The sequence below is a fragment of the Mastomys coucha genome, unplaced genomic scaffold (genome assembly GCF_008632895.1).
Source record: "Mastomys coucha isolate ucsf_1 unplaced genomic scaffold, UCSF_Mcou_1 pScaffold2, whole genome shotgun sequence".
Taxonomy (NCBI): domain Eukaryota; kingdom Metazoa; phylum Chordata; class Mammalia; order Rodentia; family Muridae; genus Mastomys; species Mastomys coucha.
The window spans coordinates 3475283-3484051 of record NW_022196902.1 but is presented as its reverse complement, the minus strand read 5'-3'; the positions used below and the strand labels follow the sequence as shown (position 1 = coordinate 3484051).

At 37.7% G+C, this 8769-nt stretch overlaps 1 protein-coding gene across 4 annotated transcripts in view; it reads left to right on the top strand.

Annotated features, from left to right (window-relative positions):
• Grm1 (glutamate metabotropic receptor 1) overlaps positions 1-8769 on the top strand; it is a 443300-nt gene that overhangs the window by 54713 nt on the left and 379818 nt on the right. The window contains exon 1 of one of the 4 annotated variants that reach the window (XM_031380378.1): positions 4238-4266. The exons of the other annotated variants lie outside the window; for them this stretch is intronic. The gene's annotated coding sequence lies outside the window, so the exon portion shown is untranslated. Of the gene's footprint in view, positions 1-4237; positions 4267-8769 lie in introns of those variants that run through there. 4 annotated transcript variants of the gene reach the window in all.

Sequence of the window (8769 nt, the reverse complement as noted above, 5' to 3'; positions counted from 1 at the left end):
GATACTGTCTCTGTGCCCTCTAGTTAGTCTGGCTAAGAGTTTATCTATTTTGTTGATTTTCTCAAAGACCCAGCTCCTGGTTTGGCTGATTCTTTGTATAGCTCTTTTTGTTTCTATTTGGTTGATTTCAGCCCTGAGTTTGATTATTTCCTGCCTTCGACTCCTCTTGGGTGAATTTGCTTCTTTTTGTTCTAGAGCTTTCAGATATGCTCTCCAATTGCTGGTATATGCTCTCTCCAGTTCTTTTTGTAGGCATTTACAGCCATGAGTTTTCCTCTTAGCACTGCTTTCATTGTGTCCCATAAGTTTGGGTATGTTGTGGCTTCATTTTCATTAAATTCTAGAAAGTCTTTAATTTCTTTCTTTCTTTCTTCCTTGACCAAGTTGTCATTGAGTAGAGTGTTGTTGAGTTTCCACATATGTGTTGGCATTCTATTGTTTATGCTGTTATTAAGGAGCAGCCTTAGTCCATGGTGATCCGATAGGATGCAAGGATTTATTTCAATCTTCTATTTGTTGAGGCCTGATCTGTGACCAATTATATGGTCAATTTTGGAGAAGGTACTATGAGGTGCTGAGAAGAAGGTATATCCTTTTGTTTTAGGATAAAAAGTTCTATAGATATCTGTTAAATCCAATTGTTTCATAACTTCTGTTAGTCTCACCATGTCTTTGTTTAGTTTCTGTTTCCATGATCTGTCCATTGCAGAGAGTTGGGTGTTGAAATCTCCCACTATTATTGTATGCGATACAATGTGTGCTTTAAGGTTTAGTAAAGTTTCTTTTATGAATGTAGATGCCCTTGCATTTGGAGCATAGAGCTTAGGAATTGAGAGTTCATCTTGGTAGGTCATACCTTTGATGAGTATGAAGTGTCCTTCCTTATCTTTTTTGATCACTTTAGGGTGAAAGTCTATTTTATTTGATATTAGAATGGCTACTCCAGCTTTGTTCTTGGGACCATTGGCTTGGAGAATTGTTTTCCATCCTTTTATTCTGAGGTAGTGTCTGTCTTTGTCACTTAGGTGGGTTTCCTGTATGCAACAAAATGTTGGGTCCTGTTTACGTACCCAGTCTGATAGTCTATGTCTTTTTATTGAGGAATTGAGTCTATTGATATTAATAGATATTAAGGAAAGGTAATTGTTGCTTCCTGTTATTTTTGTTGTTAGAGTTGGAAATCTGTTCATGTGGCTATCTTCTTTTAATTTTGTTGGAAAATTCCTTTTTTGCTTTTTCTAGGATGTAGTTTTCCTCCTTTTGTTGAAGTTTTCCATTCATTACCCTTTGAAGGGCTGGATTCATGGAAATATATTGTATAAATTTGGTTTTGTCATGGAATACTTTGGTTTCTCCATCTATGGTAATTGAGAGTTTTGCTGGGTATAGTAGCCTGGGCTGGCATTTGTGTTCTCTTAAGGTCTTTATGACATCAACCCATGATCTTCTGGCTTTCATAGTCTCTGGCAAGAAGTCTGGTGTAATTCTGATAGGCCTGTCTTTATATGTTACTTGGCCTTTTTCCCTCACTGCTTTTAATATTCTTTCTTTCTTTCTTTCTTTCTTTATTTTTTTTTTTGTGCATTTGGTGTTTTGACTATTATGTGGTGGGAGGAATTTCTTTTCTGTCCAATCTATTTGGAGTTCTAAAGGCTTCTTGTTTGTTCATGGGCATCTCTTTCTTTATGTTAGTGAAGTTTTCTTCTATAATTTTGTTGAAGATATTTACTGGTCCTTTAAGTTGGAGTTCTTCACTCTCTTCTATACCTATTATCCTTAGGTTTGGTCTTCTCATTGTGTCCTAGATTTCCTGGATGTTTTGGGTTAGGACATTTTTGTATTTTGTGTTTTCTTTGACTGTTTTGTCAATGTTTTCCATGGTATTTTCTGCACCTGAGATTCTCTCTTCAATCTCTTGTATTCTGTTGGTGATGCTTGCATCTATGGTTCCTGACTTCTTTCCTAAGATTTCTATCTCCAAATTTCTCTCTCTTTGTGATTTCTTAACTGTTTCTACTTCTATTTTTAGGTCCTGGATGGTTTTGTTCAGTTTCTTCACCTGTTTGGTTGTGCTTTCCTGTAATTCTTTAAGGGATTCTTGTGTTTCCTCTGTAAGAGTTTCTACTTGTTTATTTGTGTTCTCCTGTAATTCTTTAAGGGATTTTTGTGATTCCTCTTTAAGGGTTTGAACTGTTTACCTGTGTTCTCCTGTATTTCTTTAAGGGAGTTATTCATGCTTTTCTGAAATTCCTCTATCAACATCATGAGATATGATTTTAGATCCAAATCTTGCTTTTCTGATGTTTTGGGATATCCAGGACTTGCTGTGGTGGGAGGACTATGTTATGATGAAGCCACGCAGTCTTGGTTTCTGTTGGTAAGATTCTTGCATTTGCCTTTTGCCATCTGTTGATCTCTGGTGTTAGATGTTCTTGCTGTCTGGATGGAGCTTGTTCATCCTGTGGGTCTGTAAACCTGTGTCAGCACTTCTGGGAGATCAGCTCTCCTCAGATAAGACCTGTGTGGAGTGGGCTGTGAATCATTTGCCTGTCCTGAGTCCTGGGGTCAGAACAAACCCTGGAGACAGGCTCTCCACTTGCAGGAAAAGCGCAGAGAGGTTTGTGGATCTGCAAAACCTCCTCCTATGTGAAGAGGGAGGTAGAAAGGATCCTGTGTGAGCTGCCCTGCTGATTCTGAGGCCTGTGCCTCCTGGCTAGTCCAGCCTTAGAAGGTCACTGGAGAGAAAATGGAGATCTCACCTTAGTCTCTAGGTTGGAGCACTCCCCAAAGGCAAGCTCTCTGCTTGTGGGGAAGGGGCAGCAAGGGCTGTGGATCTGCAGAATCTCCTCCTAGGTGAAGAGGGAGGTAGAAAGTATCCTGTGCAGGCTGCCCTGCTGATTCTGAGTTCTGTGCCTCCTGGCTGGTCCCTCCTCCTCCTAGGTGAAGAGCGAGGTAGAAAAGAGTTAATCTTTTTTTATCTTTTACCTGGGTTTGCATTTTCATCTCAATCCTTTGGGAATATGACTATTTCTGTACCAGTTCTAACCAGTTACCATTTATACGGTTTTCTTTTTTTTTCAAAACTTCCACTTGGATTGCTAAGGCATGGAATGGTTTCACAACTTGTACAGACCACCCTTCTCTCTTAAAGATTTACTTATTTATTATATATAAGTACATTGTAGCTGTCTTCAGACACTCCGGAATATGAAGTCAGATCTTGTTACAGATGATTGTGAGCCACCATGTGGTTGCTGGGATTTGAACTCAGGACTTTCAAAAGAGCAGTCAGTGCTCTTAAGCCCTGAGCCTTCTCTCCAGCCCCAGACCCCACTCTCAATTAGATCCTTGCTCTGCATTTTCTCCAGTGGTCTCTGCTTCAGTAGTATTTCAGCTTGTGACCCACTTCATCAGCTCCTCCTAGGCCTTCTGCTAGGATTCAGGGATGTGATCAACCACTGCCTCTGACCTTGTATTATTTTAAGACTATTGCTGGCTATTAGGTGATTAGATTCAGTAAGAGAACCTACATTGACCTCTTCTGGTTTCAGTTTCTTCTGCTGGGGGGAAAGGAAGGGAATTGCTACTGTGAGTAGCTGTGCTATGAATATTCATGCTGATATTTTTAATTCTTTTGGATATTTTCCTGGTGGTGAAATGGCTGGGTCATATGGTAATTTTACTGAATACCTGCCAGACTGCTTTTCAAAGTAGCCATACTATTTTACATTCTTGCCAACAATTCTGGACTCCCATTTCACCACATTATCACCAAGAGTTGTTATTTCTCATTGGATAAAAACACCTTATGGGCTCTGAAGTGTTATTTTACAGCTTATAATTTTCATGTCACCCATGACTGCTTGGTTTGAACATTTTTTTGTGTACTTTTGGCCATTAGTATGTCTTTTTGGTTTTTAGTTCAGCTCTGCCTACTTTTTGACAGCTGTTTTGTTTTATTGTTGATTTATGAGTTCTTTTCTGAATAAAAGGTACTAATCAAATATATGATTGGCCAATATCTCTATTATCCTCTAGGTGGCTTTGTATCAATCAGTGCTCATAAATTTCTAATTTTAATCAAGTCAAATTTCCCTATCTTATTTTATTTTATTATTCACATCTTTTGTATCATTATTTCTAAGAATCCAATGTGAAGTCCAATGTGAAGTAGACTTGCCCCTATGTTTTCTCTCTCGTTTTATAGTTTCATGCCTCGAATTCAAGTCATGGATCCAACTGAATGATTTTTGCATTCATTGTGAGGTACGTGATTCAATTTCATCTTCGGTTTATGTTCAGTTATTTTGGCAGTTTTCTTGAATGGTAAAATAGAAAACAATTCAAAAAGAAAGAAAGAGAACAATGGAGGAAGGGAAGGTGAAAAAGAAAGTCCCTCCTTGCCTTTGAGCATTCTCTTTCTGGGGATACAGGTAGCTTTACAGGACAATGATGACTCAGCTCTTACTCTAGTCCTGAAAAGCTTGAAATCAGTCAAGGCTCCAGAATATTCGTGGCTCTTCTTTTAAACATGTATCCTGCCCTGGCTGGACACAAGTGATTCTAAATTTCCTGTTCTTGTGGGTGCTTTAGTGTGTTTATTTCCTAAAGGAGTTTTCACGATCTTTTAATTCCAAATCTGTGGCTTCTATTATTTAATTCAAATCTGTGCTCTTGCATGTTTGCTTCACTGTTTTTGATTATTATTTCTATTTCTGTGTGAGAATATTCTACATCAGTGAAATGGAGTAATGGCCTTCTCTAAGTCTTTTAGGTAGGCTACCTGACCTAAGCAAACAAAATCAACTCTTGTATAGTTGTTCTCACAAACCAGACAGCAGACAACCCACAGTGACATGCAGGTTACCTCTTAAATACCACTGCTGTACTATGGAGGGACAGTAGAAAGGCAAACACAAGTGCTATAATGGTTTTCTGTAATTTAAAATTTGCAAGGAATTTTGTCTTGATTAGCTTTCTGTCTTTATATCCCCCTCTCTGCCTCTCTCTCTCTCTTTTCTTTCTCTCTCTCTCTTTCTCTCTGTGTCTGTCTGTTTTTGTTGTGGATGTATATATTTATGTGTGTTTGCATGTGTGTATATAGGTGCACATGTATGTAGATGGAAGTCAGAAGTAATTGTTTGTTTTCTTCCTCTATTGCTGTCTACTATATATTTTAGAACTCTGACTGAATCGAGATTTCACATATGGTCTAGGCTGGCCAGCCACTCCAGAGCGCATGGATGGTCTAGGCTGGCTAGCCACTCCAGAGCTCATGGATAGTCTAGGCTGGTCAGCCATTCCAGAGTTCACGGATGAACTAGACTGACCAATGAGTTTTAATGACCTGATTATTTTCCAATGATCAGAACTCAGGTCCTCATTCTTGTGTGGCAGGCACTTATATCTCTCCAAACTCTCAAATTTTTGATTGTTACAAACATGTTACGGTTTTCCAGAGTTCGGACAAAGTTGATTTGGTCAGATTTTGGTCATGGAACCAGCTATTTTACCTTTATGCTGATGTCATCCCTACATATGGTTTTGTATTTTAACAGTTTTTTATTTTCTTAAAAAAGAATACTATTTTGTCTTCTAAAATGATACAAGATTCAAATCTTGGCGTCCACACTTACATGTGGGAATGTATCCACAGCTACTGGTTTCCACGTTGGCTGTGTCTGCTTTCTCACTCCATGACAAGGTTGAGTAGTGGTGACAGAGAGAGTATGGCTCACAAGCCTAAAACATTTACAATCTGGTTCTTTACAGAAAGTTTGCCAACCTCTGATTCAAAGTCTGTTAGCATCAGCAGTTTCTCCATCTCTTCTCTTCTCCAAATTATAGATAATTATATAATGTATCTATAACATATATATCTATATATTATATGTAATTATAGATAAAATTATATATAGATGATTATAGGTATCTTCATCTGAAGTGTTTTTAGACTTGTTTAAAATCTGTTGGTTTGACTTCTAGGATGTTTCTGTTTCTAAACTGCATGCTTCACCCTTGTCCCTACCACCTTTTCAGGATCTTTCTAATAACATTACACTTTACATGCTTTCTTTTACTTGTCACAGTTTCTCATAAATGTATGTGCAGTAGCATTTGCTTCTGCTTGTTGATCCCTCCTACTTTTGTGGCTTGGAAAATCTTGTTTGTTTCTAGAGCAGCAGTTCTCAAACTATGGGTTGTGACCATTGGGAAACACATGTTTCTGATGGTCTTAGGAACCCCCAATCATAAATTTATTTCTGGCCCTATTTTGTAACTATAATTTTGTTGCTTAGTGGTGTCTTAGTTTCTAAAACCATTGGAAATACGTGTTTTCTAATGGTTGCAACCCATAGGCTGAGAAATGCTGCTCTACAGTGTATTGGATAATGTAGTCACAAAAGAAGAGATTTGGGAGATTATCTTGGGGTAGGTAATCCCTACACCCAGGAGAGGGTGTTAATGTGCCTGGAAGAGCAGAGCTCGGGTGAGGACAGAGAGAAGATGACTGGAAGACAGGGGCAGAGATGGAAAAGCACATCTACTAGACTTAGTCAGCAGAAACGAGGAGGGAGGGACTTAGCATGGATACTCCCTGGGAGCCTCCAGGACCTAGAAACACCTCTATTCCTCTGATAAAATAAAGTTCTGTTGTTCCCATTCACTGAGCTTATAGAAATTGGTTTTGGCAGCCTGGGAAATGACTAAATCTTCTAAAAAGTCTAGTTGGGATGTTCTTTTATGAAAGATTACCTGATTCTCTTAACCTAGACAAAATTATTTATTAATTTCTATTTTATACTTACTTATAATGTACTGTACCTTACATACATATTATATGTATACTTATTATTTCTATATTATATTAAAGCAGTTTAATTTTATATATGAAGTATTCATCTCTTCTTAAGCTATTCACTTGTCCAGAATTTTATACTGTCCTTTACATAGTAGTTTTAGAATCGTAGATATTCAGCATTAAATGAATTAATGACTTCACAATATCACCTGACACACCAATAATTGCTTTGAGTCATTTTTTAAGGCTTCTTTATTTGATTCATCTACCTAAAAGCTAAGCTGCATGTCATTAGAGCATCATGCTCATATGTCCTAGATTTTATTTCTACTATTTAAGTCAGACTATTATACTTGGGCAAATGCATCCCTCAGTATATGTGTGTGTGTGCGTGTGTGTATGTGTGTATGAATGTATACATGCATGTATGATTGAATGTGGAGTATAGCATTATTTAGAGTCTTCAGGGAAATATATTGGTCTCTAATGCTGAGGATATTTAAAAGGAATCTGAAGACTTTTTTTCTATCCCTTGCTTATGATGAAACTAAAAAATAATCAGATAGAGGCAATATAAAACAATTTCAGTTGATATTTGTGCTCCGTGAACATTTATGGATTTGAGTTGTTTTTAATGCTTTGATAATGAACACACCTTTGCAACTTTTTTCAATAAATATATTTTATAATAGTAGTTATTTATCATTTGAAGTACCCTCAGTGAGTTTTAAAAATGGATACATATAAAATAAAATACTTATCATTTATAATGATAACAGATCCAGCTGAAATGTGTCTGGTTAATTCACATGGATTTTCTTAGTCAGGGTTTCTATTCCTGCAAAAGACATCATGACTGAGAAGCAAGTTGGGGAGGAAAGAGTTTATTTAGCTTACACTTCCACATTGCTGTTGATCACCAAAGGAAGTCAGGATTGGAACTAAGCAGGTCAGGAAGCAAGAGCTGATGCAGAGACCATGGAGGGATGTTTCTTACTGACTTGCTTCCCCTGACTTGCTCAGCTTGCTTTTTTATAGAACCCAGGACTACCAACCCAGGAATGTTACTACCCACAATGGGCACTCCTCCCGCCCCCTTGCCTATCACTAATTGAGAAAATGCCTTACAGCTGGATCTCTGAGGCATTTCCTCACCTGAAACTCCTTTCTCTGTGATAACACCAGCTTGTGTTAAGTTGACAGGCAAAACCATCCAGTACACGAATAGATCAAATTAATTTTTTCTTGACTTGATTTACTTTTGTCTCTAATATTTCTGCTGTGGTAAAGTGTGGATACATCGGCTAACTGATGATACAGGCACTCATGTTTCCAAGTGTTAAGAAGATAGACAGAAGCAAAACCTGCTATTTCTCTATTGTATTCATCAATAAAGATGCACTTTATTTAGGCCCTTCAGAGTGCGACTAAAACTTTGACTCATCAAACCAACTATAAGGTAATTTTCCCTGTGAGATTCTGAGAAAGTAGAAACATCAGTGTAGCTACAGAATCAAGAAGAACAGTGAAAACACTAGCTGAACTGGAGACAGAAGCAGACAACCTGACTTCACAGTAAGCCCAAAGGGAGCCACAAATCAACTCATTACATTTTAGGTTTAGATTTTATATTTCCCCCATGTGGAGCTCAGAATAGTCATCCAAGTTTTTCAGTATAACACATTTTTATTGAATATTGAATTATGTTCATGGATCTTTTGTATTGTTTAGTCAACTTCAATTTCACATGATTGTTTTAGAATGAAAGTTTATTATTTATTTATTTATTTGTATTTGGGTCTGTGAATTTGCAAGTATGTATGTACTGCTTATGTTGCGGGAAATAGTACCCTCAGAGCTCCCAGGGACTAAAACACCAACCAAAGAGTACACATGGTGGGACTCATGACTCCAGCTGCATATGTATAGCAGAGGATGGCCAAGTCGGTCATCAATGGGAGGAGAGG